Source organism: Pristis pectinata, chromosome 20 (genome assembly GCF_009764475.1).
Source record: "Pristis pectinata isolate sPriPec2 chromosome 20, sPriPec2.1.pri, whole genome shotgun sequence".
NCBI classification, from domain to species: Eukaryota; Metazoa; Chordata; class Chondrichthyes; order Rhinopristiformes; family Pristidae; genus Pristis; species Pristis pectinata.
Genome location: NC_067424.1, coordinates 33,806,106 through 33,819,113, shown reverse-complemented (window position 1 = coordinate 33,819,113; position 13,008 = coordinate 33,806,106). Strand labels below are relative to the sequence as shown.

Below are 13,008 nucleotides of genomic sequence, written 5' to 3'. Positions count from 1 at the left end.
AGGGAAAGAGTCTCTGACTGCCCACTCGATCTATGCCTCTTATCATCTTGTACACCTCTATCAAGTCACCTCTCATCCTCCTTCTCTCCAAAGAGAAAAGCCCGAGCTCACTCAACCTATCCTCATAAGACATGCTCTCCAATCCAGGCAGCATCCTGGTAAATCTCCTCTGCACCCTCTCTAAAGCTTCCACATTCTTCCTATAATGAGGCGACCAGAATTGAACACAATAACCTTAACATGATTTCTTAAAAAGTAGTGTTAGCATGCCACACAATGCTATTTAAGTACAAATAAAAAGGAAGAAAAGGAATTTTTAGGTTAAAGGACCTGAGGGATGGGCAATAAGAGTTAGGGTACAAGGCGGATGGGATTCAGTGGGTGAGTTGTTCTTCAGGTAGTTAAGGCTGACACCCCTTCATCCATCTTCGACCTTCATCCACCCATCCACTTCTCCCTCCCTCTTCCCTCAACAGAGTGACCATCAGAATCATGTTTTTTTTCAGTTCCAGCTCCTGCTCCCTTGCAGAGTTTCTGATGCTCTGGAGACTCATTCCAAGCCACGTTTCCCCAATATCTGTGCAGCATAGAAAAGGTATGCAGGCCATCCTATTCTCCTACCACCCAACAACACTGGTAGCAATTCACAGCAGCCAATTAACCAAGCAGAACATCTCTGGCTTGTGGAAGGAAACCAGAATGCCCGGGAGAAACCCAAACTCTGCATGGACAGCATCCAAAGTCAGGATCGAACCCGGGGGGCTCTGGAGCTGCAAAGCAGTGGCGTTTACCACCATGCCTCTGTGCAACCCTCTGTGCCATTGTGCTGCCACTGCCACTGCCACACCATGCTGTGTGCAAGATGTGACTAGAAAAATATCTTAAGATATACCCAAAGCTTGTAGGAGGACTAACGAGTGGGTCTCAGGCTCCTGCACCTGATGACACAGGGCACTGATTCTTGTAGTAAGTCAGAATTTTCGGTTTTGCCTTCTGAAATGCCACATAATATTATACAATGCTTTTTTTCCCCCTGTAATAATGACTTTGAACAATAATAATAATTAAGATTCCACTGAAGACTATCCAACTATATTAACTGCAGCATTAAAGCATTGAAAGCCAAAGCTCCACTCCTTCAATAAGTTTCAGTCCCATTCCTAACTAGCGCTTGTCCCTGTCCCTTGAAATAATGAATTTCAGGATCTGCTCAAGTGTCTGAGCCATCATATAAGGGTCCTTTCCTACATGGCAACAGTGACTATACTGTGGCTAGATTTAACTACATCTCTGTGAATAGATATTCACCTACATAATACACTATGGGTGTTAAAGATGATATAATAATGAGATTGGAAAACAAATATATTTAAGATTGTGAGCTGTACTGAAGTTAACAGAAGAACAGAACTTCAGTAAATGGTGTGCACAGTATCTTCATGTGACTGCTTCTGTTCCTGAATTATGGAGCAGCTGTCTTTGCTTCTAAATATATCAAACAGCATCACAAGCTCCTTCCTTTGATAGGAGTTTAATTTCATTGCCATGAGCCCTACCAAACAGCATCAGACCAGCACACCAGCAAAAACAGCAACATGACATTCAGTCATTAGAACTTGTTACTAAGATCCATTAACTAAGGATTTCAGTAATATTTCATTTATATTTCCATTTTTGTCTTCTGATTGAGAATCGGGTGAACAATTGAAGGTCAGACGAAAGGTCAGATCTGTTTCTCTTGCTCCCCTTACTCGATCTTACTAAGCATACTTTCAAGGACATGTTTATGTTTCTGCAGTTGAGGCACAGTATATCATTGCCGAACACAAAATCTGGTAACCTAGCAATAGCAATACACATTGTGCAATCGTAAGAGTCACATTTCAAGCAAGCAAAACAAGGATTTTGCAATGCATACACCAAAAGGAACAACTATTGTGACAATATTCATATTCCGAGCTTATGAATATTCATGATCATTATCTCAGCTGGCTAAACTAAACATTTGCACCATGATGTTTGGATTATTACAATAAATATTTGCATGGATAGAGATTCTCCAGGGTAGAGAGCTGATGCTATTGTGTCTTTAACTCCAAGATAATTTCAGGATCTCAGAATTCTTCCTGTCAATGTTCACACAACAAAATGTTCTGATAAGTTGTGATAAAATTGCAATTTTTTAAAAGAAACTACCGTGTATTTTTTTAAAAACATAAAATATATTTTCAAAATAATAACCTCAGAATTGGAGGATTTTATTAATGTTTGTATTGTTTGTAGTGTTTGCCTCAACTTTGTGGGAACAGACAGTAAATGATGGTCCTAACGTCTCAAAATGAACTAAAAAAAGTCATTCAGGTGGTATGTGAACTGTGACTACAGTTTGATTTTCATGGTTAACAAATATAAATTTCAGAGATTAGTCATTGCTATTAATCAGTATTTAGTTAAGTGTTGCACAGGCTGCTTAGGGGAATTATATCCATAAGACCCTCCAATCATTGTCCTCATGGAGAGAAGGAACTGGGAAAGAGAAAAAACAGGTTAGTTTCAGTTGCAATTTCGTTCCCAATTCTGATCAAACAGATCTGAATCGTTAACTTTGTTTCTCTTTCCACAGATGCTGTCTGACTTGTTGAGTGTTTCCAGCATTTTCTGTCTTTTTTTAGATTTCTAGCACCTGCAGTCCTTTTTATTGACAAGTATTTTCTTCTGCACAATGCACTTTAAACTCCCTACGGATATCCCTTAGTTAGATTCAGCACAACTAATATTGATCATCCCACATCATCTCTGTACGGTTATAGAGACAGAAACTGCATGAATTATCATTCAGTAAAGGTTGAAAGAAATTGCCTGGTGCCTCCTTGATTTTATTTACTAAAGGCAAACTGTTATATTGGGATAAGTCTCTGGTTTAATCGCTGGTGGAACTGATCTCAGTTAGGACAGGCAGAAATTCATCCCCAGGAAAGGGAGAAGAGAATTGGCCAGGATTTCTGCTCCTGATTATCCTTGCTGGATGTATGCTGTTTTGACCACAATGCTTATGCTTCTTTTCATTTTCATATTCTTAGGGTGTTGTAATGGAAGAGCATTGCTGGTAAAACAACTATGCAGTAGATACTGAGGCAAAGTGAAATTCCAATAGAAAGTTTCATCACATTGAATGTCCCAATTACTTGTGACTTGTAACTGATCAAATAATTTATTTATTCTTTGATCGAGAGGAATATAATTTGTTGCTCCGGTCAGCTAGGTTTACAGATGTGGTATTCTCCCAGTGAAGAAGTCAGATGAGTTGGCTTTGTTTCATATTATGTCCACACTGGGGTCCTATGATGAAACAGGATTAAATTACTGAATTAGTAATCCCGCAGATGGACTAATAATCCAGGGATCTGAGTTCAAATCCCAAGATTTGAGTTCAAATCCCATCACAGCAGCTGTGGAATTTAAATTATATTAATAATTTGGAAAAAAAATAACAATTAGCGTTATGAATGATGACTGCAAAGATTATTGGATCTTTGTAAAAACCCATCTGCATCACAAATATCCTTTGGGGAAGAAATCTGCCAAATTAAACTAACTCTATCTGCCTGCACATGATCCACATCCCTCCATTCCCGGCATGTTCATGTGCCTGTCTAAATGCCTCTTAAATGCCTCTATCATGACTGCTGCCACCATCACCCCTGGCAGCACATTCCAGGCACCTACCACTCTCTGTGTAAAAAAAACTTACTCCAGTATTTGACATTTCTACCCTGTGAAAAGGACTCTGATTATCTATGCCTCTCATACTTTTATAAACTTCTATGTCTCCCCTCAGCCTCTATCACTCCAGAGAAAACAATCTAAGTTTGTCCAACCTCTCCCTATAGCTAATAGTCTCTAATCATGCCAGCACCTAGTTCAGCACCGTCTCCAAAACCTTCACATTCTTCCTGTAATGGGGAAATCAGAACTGCACACAATACTCCAAATGCAGCCTAACCAATAAATACCAGTCCTGTTAGTGACACCTGATTCTGAAAAATTAATAAGTAAATAAACTTTCTGGTGTTCCACAGATATCTTGTGACAGCGGCCAACAGCAAAGATTGTGAGGGTCTCCCACCATTTGAGCTGTACTCAGGAACTTGTTTGGTCAATGACAATGAGATGGACTCTTGACCTCACAATCTACCATGTTTGACCTTGTACCTTACTGTCTACCTGCACTGCACTTCCCTGTAGCTGTGACACTTTACTCTGTATTCTGTTATTGTTTTTACCCTGTACTACCTCAATGCACTCTGTACTAACTCAATGTATCTGCACTGTGTAATGAATTGATCTGTACGAACGGTATGCAAGACAAGTTTTTCACTGTACCTCAGTACAAGTGACAATAATAAACCAACACCAATGTAAATACACAAGGAACCTGATCACAACCACAATTTACTTAATCAGATTGGACTCATGCATTAAGGAGGTGAGGTGGAACTTCATGATATCAAAGCACACTTGTTACTCATTCAGTGCTCTGAAAATTCTAAATTCAGAAGTTTGCCATTATGTTGATTTTAGAAAATGGTTTGAAATATCAGTAAAGTTTTAAGACCAGACCACTTTTATCATCAAACCTCTTTCCTTTGCATCTAAATCTCACAATAGAAACAAATGGTAATTTACCCTGGAATATGTAGTCCAACAATGTAAGGCCTTCCTGTCTGTTGAATTGAACAAGACTGTTTGCTGGCACCTTATATGTCTTCCCAGGGTCTAATTTTAGAAAATGTCAATCCTGTAATATTTTAACAACTCCACATCATTTGTGAATGGCATAACTTTCAGCTCAGGTGTACGCCTCGTGGCCATTCATCAAATCATAATAATCTTACTCTTTGCAATAATATGACTTTCTATAATGAAACTTTCATCTCACCTCATTTTAACTTCCAAATCTTTACTTTGTAGGTTTTGTCCATGTCCATCATGCATTTTTACTGTATTTTGTGTCTTATAATAGTATTATTAAAATTTTTACCTGAAGGCCTCAGTCTCTGCCGAAAAGCATGGCTTTGTCTGTATATTTATACCTCACACTGATTTCAGTTGCATCTGTGTATCCTGAACTCATGAGCCTGGAAACTCTTTACCATATCTTAATGGCATTTCGTGTTGCCCAAGTGTTATTTTTAAAAGTCCCATAAACCCCAAGATCTGTTGGTATTGGTTTATTATTGTCACTTGTACTGAGGTACAGTGAAAAGCTTGTCTTACAAACCGATCGTACAGGTCAATTCATTACACAGTGCAGTTATATTGAGTTAGTACAAAGTGCCTTGAGGTAGTACAGGTAAAAACAATAACAGTACAGAGTAAAGTGTCACAGCTACAGAGAAAGTGCAGTGCAATAAGGTGCAAGGTCACAACAAGGTAGATCGTGAGGTCAGAGTCCATCTTATTGTATAAGGGAGCTGTTCAATAGTCTTATCACAGTGGGGTAGAAGCTGTCCTTAAGTCTGGTGGTACGTGCCCTCAGGCTCCTGTATCTTCTACCCGATGGAAGAGGAGAGAAGAGAGAATGTCCCGGGTGGGTGGGGTCTTTGATTATGCCGGCTGCTTCACCAAGACAACGAGAGGTAAAGACAGAGTGCAAAAGTTTCTTGCGGTCCTGGGCAGAGCAGCTTTGATCTTTGAGTTTCTCAGCATTGTTGGCTTTTCCTGGGGTATATAGTACTGCATCAGTTTATCACCATGCTGCCCTACTGATACAATGGAAAGTCAAACAGCTGCTGGAACTTAGACTTGCAGCAACCACCTCTGGAACTGGCCCTTAAGTGGACCCACCACACTACCTGCAGCAGTCTTCCAGCTAATAAGCACTGTAACTGCTTAAATAATGTATGCTGCGATGATGTGGGTGGGAATGTGTGTAGTTGAGCACTTGTTGGTTGTCAGAGAGACCTGGACAGGCTGGTGAAGAACAGTAGCTGCCGGAGGTATGTTCTTTACGTCATGGGGACCATGGAGACACACCAGGGATATAACCAGGTGATCTTTTGGAGGAAAGATTCCACGTCTGTTTTGACACACTAAGGCACCATTGAACTCAAACCCACCACCATGATGGCAGAAGTCTAAGATTTCAGAAAAGCACTCAGAACCTTGAATGGCATCAGCTTGTGTTGCAATGGAAGAGGAGGCATTACTCTTCACATATGGTGTGATGGTGGGATCTGCAAGTGTTGAAGTGAAGCTGCCAACCTTTTCCACTGAGAACAGATGTGCTTCAGGCTCTGGGCTAAGCCATGTGGAAGATTGGAGCTGGACTCCAATGTGTTCCTTACAACTTCGTGGATGCCTTCTGTCATCCTTCCAATGCTTGAAGCATTTCACTGGGTGCACCCCACCAATCTGGTGCTGCAGTCTGTGTGAGTGAGTACCTTATAATGTTGCTTGGCTGGTACTCGGGAGTGTGTCCAAGATGTGAGGTGTGGGCGTGACACTAGAAGCAGTATTGGGGAGGTACTTTTTACCGAGCACATGAAACATGCATGGGTCACTGAGTGGCTACCTAAATTCAGCTGCATTGATTGTAGTGGAGCCAAGTGTGCAACGGTGAGCACAACATGGAGCTGGTACACACAGAAGTATTCAGTGCTCATGACCAAATACTTCCCTCCCATGGCTCAGTTTAGCACTCTCACTACTGATTACACAGATCGTAATTTTAAGTTTCACTCCAGGGACTGGAGAACAAAAGACTAGATAGGTATGCTTCTGGAAGAGGGAGCACTTCACTGTTGGAGTGTCACTTTTGGTTGAGATGCTAAACCTGCCTCCTCAAGTGTGTACGTAAGATTCTCTGGTGCTATTTTGAAGAAGAGCAAGGTGTTGTCCCTAGCTTCCTGACCAATATTAATTTCTCAATCAATGTCATTAAAACAGATTATGTGGTTATTATGACATTACTATTTGGTAGTTGCTGAATGCTGCATTTCCCACATTACTGCCATGACTTTGTTGGCTGTAAGACATTTTTGAATGCCCTGGGACCATGAAAGGCACTTTGGAGATGCAAGTTTTTCCATTTATCCTTTATACAAGGATCAGAAAGTTGGTATTCAGCACTGTTATGGGGGCAGCGGCTATCAAGTGATGGTCCTTTCCCAAATCTCACATGCTTTCTGCTAAGGATTGCGGATCCGAGAACCTGAACCCAAAACGATTTGATTTTATGTGCTGCCTTTTGAGAAGCAAAATATCCCAATGGATTCACAGGCACATTATCAAAGAAAATTAAAATGGAACACCAAGTCATATATTAGCTTTGGTCAAAAAGTTAGTTTTTAGAAGCAGGTTGAAGGAAAAAAGAGAGACAGGCAGGTCATGGAATTATATGGCATGGAAAGAAGCCCTTTGGCCCATTGAGTCTGCACCAACCATTTCATTCTCCCCACCAGATTCGCCACTCACCCACATCCCAAGGGCAATTTATGGTGGCCAATTAACCTACCAACCTGCACATCTTTGGATGAGGGAGGAAATCTTGAACACCCCAGAGGAATCCAAGACGGATGCAGGAGGAACATGCAAACTCCACATGGATCACTGGATATCAGGATTGAACCCAGGTCACTGGAGCTGTGAGGCAGTGGCTCTACTGGCTGTGAAACTGTGTCTTTCCTTTTGTATTTTTTTTGGTGGACAAATTCATGACTGATTCCATTGGTTCATGGAACATATTTCAGAGGTCTGGCCCTCGCAGGTGAACATATGACCATCAGCACTAGAGTAAATGAATCTGGTGATGATAAAGAGGTCAAAATCAAAGGTTTTCTGCCAGCCTGAAAGTTATAGTGCTGGAGGAGATACCAGAGGGATAAGGCAATCTGACAACTAGAATGGGAATTTTAATAGAGAGGTATTGCTTTATCAAAGGCTGTTGTAGGTCAGCTGACACAGAGCTGATGGATTAACATGACTTCGTGTTGAGTTGAACAAGGGAAGTAGAGTTTTGGATGACAAGTTTAAGGATAGAATAAGGGACTTCAGCCCAGAACTGTCAGGCCTAACGGTCACTGACAACTGGAAGAAAGTTTCAGCCAGAGTTGAGCTGGGTCAAGGATGGAGCTGGTGATGTTACAGAGGTGGAAAAAGGCAGCCTTAATGATGGTGTGGAAGCAATGATCCAAAGCTCACTTCGAGTTCGAGTACGGCATCAAGATTGTAAACAGTCTGGTTCAGTTTCAAAACGTTATCAAGGTGATGGATAGAGTTGTTGGCTAAGGAATGGAGTTGGGAAAAATAATCTATTCGTCCCACATAGCCCTCCATTTCTCTACCATTCATGCGCCTCTCTAAGAGTCTCTTAATTGTCCCTAATGTATTTGCCCCCACAACCTCTGCTGGCAGTGCGTTCCATGCACCCACCACTCTCCGTGTAAAAGAACTTACCCCTAACATCCCCCTTATATCTTCTTCAAATCACCTTAAAATTATGCCCCCTCATGTTAGCCATTGTCGCCCTGGGAAAAAGTCTCTGACTGTCCACTTGATCTATGCCTCTTATCATCTTGTGCACCTCTACCAAGTCATCTCTCATCCTCCTTCTCTCCAAATAGAAAAGCCCTAGCTCACTCAACCTATCCTCATAAGATATGCTCTCCAATGCAGGCAGCAGCCAGATAGATTGGTAATAGCTTGGTTTCACTTCTTGATAAATTAATAATTTATAACCTATCCTTAATGGTATATGTGTGCTTTGGTTGAACAGTTCCAAGGCTAGGGTGGAAATCATGAACTTTATTTTTTTTGGGGAACTTCGACATCATATTACATTTCAGAATAGAAGCCATTGACAGCAATACACAGTCATTCCCTCTTCCAAAAGAATATTTTGGAAGGGCAGGCATGGTAATGTAGCACTTAGCGTAATGCTTTACAGTGCCAGTGACCTGGGTTCAAATCCAGCCTCTGTCTGTAAGGAGTTTGTACGTTCTCCCCATCTGTGTGTGGGTTTCCTCCGGGTGCTCCGGTTTCCTCCCACATTCCAAAAGACGTACGGGTTAGGAAGTTGTGGGCATGCTATGTTGGCGAAGGAAGCGTGGCGACACTTGTGGGCTGCCCCCAGAACACTCTACGCAAAAGATGTATTTCACTGTGTGTTTCGATGTACATGTGACTAATAAAGATATCTTAAATATTTGACTGCCTTCGGGAGAACTGCTAAATGCAACACGACACTCTGACCAAACCGAGGAATCACGCTTGAGAGACAGGAAATCTTCCATTTCATCCTGCTCCCGAAGGCAACAAGTTGCCCCAGTTAACCCTGCTTCTCTCTCCGCAGACGCTGCCCGACCTGCTGAGTAGATCTGGTATTTTCAGGTTTTTAAATAACAGAATGAGAGGAGCGTTTCTGCATATATTTATGCTTGCATTGCAGAGTTTAAAAAAAAGACATAATTGAGAAGATGTTGCAGCAGGAGTCCCACCCCTGGGGAGAGGTGAACCTCCCCCTCCCCCTCCCCCACCCACTCCCCCACCCCCTCCCCCCTCCCCCACCCCCTCCCCCACCCCCTCCCCCACCGGCGCTTCACGCGGGATTTGGCCCGAGCCGTGGGCGTTATCGCGAGACTTTGATTTATTCCTACGTAATGTGCCGTGCTGCTTATGGCGGCGCTGGAGTGCTTCTGCTGTTGGGGTGAGTAGCCGCGAGTGAACGCCGCCCGCCGGCCCGTCTCCTCCCCACACGCCGGCCGAGAAGGCGGTAGGTTAGCGCTGCGCGGCACGGGCCGGCCGGAGTTTGGCCGGCGGAGGGTGGTGGCAGGGGCCGGGGCCCGGGACGGCGGAGCTGCGCCACCGCGGGGCAGCGCCCGCTGTTTTTGTTCGTCATGTTTCTCGACGCTGGCGGCTGACAGAGCGCCCTGTGAGGCCCGTGTCCCCGCGTACGGGCGCACTCGGTGCCCTCCCTTTGTGAAGGCTCCCTCGGCTCCCGCTAACATTATTTTCTCCGGCCTGAAGCCCCCCTCCCCCCCCATGAAATTTTCTTACGTGCGTGTGGAGCACCTTTAATGGATTGACGTTGATGAATGCGGCCGATGACCAATCACGTGTGGTCATGGGGGCGGGACTTCCTGTCCCTCGCCTCGGGTGCATGGTCTTCGTTTCCGGGCGGGTGGGGCGTTCGGGACTACAAATACCGTGGTGCACCGCGCCTGCTTCCTCCCCCTTCGCTGGCCGGTGACGTCACTCCGATGCACAAGTCGGTGGAATTGCGCAACCCTGTAAGTCGGCTGTAAACAGAGCAGCAGGACCATGCGGTGTTGTGCTTCTCCTAAAAATGGATTTCCACGTTAATCCGTTAAATATTGCGTTAAATTTGTTATTCTTATTTGTAGTGCACTTCTCGAACAAAGGTTTGGGCAGCGTTGTAGACGTGCCGCTAACTAGAATACTTGTATTTGTTTAATTAAAGGCTCTAATTGCTTTTTAATCTTTGAAATATGAACTGCATTCGGATTTGTGCATGAATGATTTATCTCGTAGTTGTATAAATAAATTTAAAGATGGAGTTTAGAATTTGTTGTTGTAAGATTTAACATTGGCAAACGGGCTTGACAGGGTGGGTGTTGGAAGGATGTTTTAATTGGCTGAGGAGTCCAGAGCCTGGGCTTGTAGCATTGAATAATGCATAGACAGTTTAGGCCACGTCGAGCAAGCTTAAAGGGTCAGGTGGCTTATTCCTCATGGCTCTTATGCTATTTCCTAGTTTGTTTAAAAACAATTATGTTGGCATTCCCAACTTTAAAATTTCAGTCAACTTTCAGGATAAGCGGCCATTTCTTATCTCTCTACTGAAGCTTTTGCCAGCTTGTGTGGTAAATACATACACAATTTAAAAATGTGCTTTGGTTTGCTGTTATGAAGTAGTTGCAAGGTTAAGTTGTGTGCATCTGAGTAATTGAGGCATTCACAATGTTCCTATCTCTGGATTTAACTATGGCTTAAGGAGATTCACTGGGTGAATTCCTGGGATGAGGGTTGTTCTAGCAAAAGAGGAGAGACAGTTTGGATTTATGTTCTTTGGAGTTTGGAAAATGGATGCCTCTGTTGAAATGTACAAGATCCCAAGGGGGCTTGACAGTAAATGTTGAGATGTTCCCAATAGTGAGAGGGTGTGGAGCAAGGAGACATAATTACAAAATAAGGCAGCTGCTCATTTAAAACTGAGCGGTTTAGAAATTTCTTGTGGGTAGTAAATCTCCGGAATTCACTTCCCTCAAGGGTGGTGGAAGCCACATCATTAGATGTATCTAAGGTGGAGAGGTATAAATATTTGAAAGATGGAGGAATTGATAGTTATGGTGAACTGGGACAGAAAAGAAAGCCAGCATAGTTCAGCCATGATCATATTGAATGGCAGGGTAGGCTCGAGGGGTTGAGTGGCCTGCCCTCCTTGTATTAAAGATGCTCCTTGCTCTCCCTCCTTGTGTTAATGATGTTCAGGAGAGGGAGAGTAAGTGGATCTGAGTACCAATTTATCATTAACCAGCAGATCTTATTGCGGAGTTCTTCATTTATGCATTGGTGACCAAGATCCGTCTTTGCTTTTGTTTTATTGTTCAGTAGTGGGCTCAGGTGTCACTGGCAAGACCAATAATATCTGCCCTCCTTGATGGTTCCCTGAGCTTGAGGCCATTTGAGACTAGTTAAAAGTCAACCACAATGGTGTCTGGAGTTGAAATTTGGGTAAAGTATATTTTTGAGAAAGCTGAGTTTTTACCATCCAGTAGCTTAATGGCTGTCATTACTCTCATTTTTATGTGAGATTTATTTAGCACTTGAATTTAAACTCCTTTGCTGTTGTGGTGGAATTTGTTTGCTTTCAGGCCAGTAGTCCAGAGGTATTGGTATTATCCAGTGAACTAACCATTAAGCCATCATGTGGTCTTGCTACAGTTGGTACAGAGGCTAAAGCAATTTCTCTTAATTCTCACCTTGGTTGTCAACTTACAAGACTGCCTTGCCCCTCCCTCGCTCTGCATCTCCAGCACCATACACCACTTCCAAGATGGCAGAATACCTTCAATATCAATTTGGAAAGCTATTTGTTTGGAATGTACTATCCTGTTTTGTTGTACTATAATTGTGAAGTTATCTCAAATTTGGTCTTTGCTACTAAATCTCAGAAACTTCGCTCATTAATCATAGCACATGAAAAGTTGTGATTTTACTTTCACATCACTCTAGCTTTCCTTTCTCAATTTTTGTAGTGTTGAACATCACCCTTTATAATTGTGTCCTTTATTGTTGGCAACATTTTACCATTCCCTGCATTCTGGGTATTTAATCTTGCGCTGCATAATGGTAAAGTGCTGGAGTACTTCATTGTCCGAAGAAATAATTCAAATTGTGGCTTGTTCTATCTTTTGATGGAACTCTAAATGGGTAACTTTTGAAGTTGTAGAATCGATGTTGAATTCAGACTGGTAATTTCATAATTGTTATTGATTATTACAAACCCATTTTTAACAAGTGCCAATTAAAATGCGTACACCAACTGAGTCATCATAAAGTTCTCAACGTGGACGTTAACTGGAGTACAAACTTAAATATATTTGGTTTGTATTTTTTGGTTTATTGAATTCTGGGTGGTGTAGAACCCCTCATGGCAGCTTGTGTGCTTCTCACTGAGCTCGGGTCATTTGCTCCAGTGATATGGTGATTCATCACAATGTGATGCATTATGTTAATACCCAGCAGTTTTCTCAAGAATCATCAATTGAATTTTAATTTTGGTGCCTGTAAGATTTGCATTGCTAAAGAAAATGCTTTGAATCTCCAGGCCTGTGTTCTAGCTGTTGCAAGGCATCTTGTTGGATTTGTTTTATAATAGTCTGCATCTTCTCTATTACAATGGTTTCCATCTTGAGATAATATTATTGGTCACCGGACTTGCACCATGTACTCCAAATGACGTTTTGACAAAGCATTATGCGTCAC

General features: G+C 42.4%; 1 protein-coding gene across 4 annotated transcripts in view; it reads left to right on the top strand.

The window, feature by feature from the left end:
- The first annotated feature begins 9,623 nt into the window (after window positions 1-9,623).
- csde1 (cold shock domain containing E1, RNA-binding) overlaps window positions 9,624-13,008 on the top strand; it is an 80,623-nt gene continuing 77,238 nt past the window's right edge. The window contains exon 1 of one of the 4 annotated variants that reach the window (XM_052034485.1): window positions 9,624-9,706. The gene's annotated coding sequence lies outside the window, so the exon portion shown is untranslated. Of the gene's footprint in view, window positions 9,773-13,008 lie in introns of all 4 variants that reach the window. The other 3 variants (XM_052034486.1, XM_052034484.1, XM_052034487.1) reach the window with 3 other exon arrangements.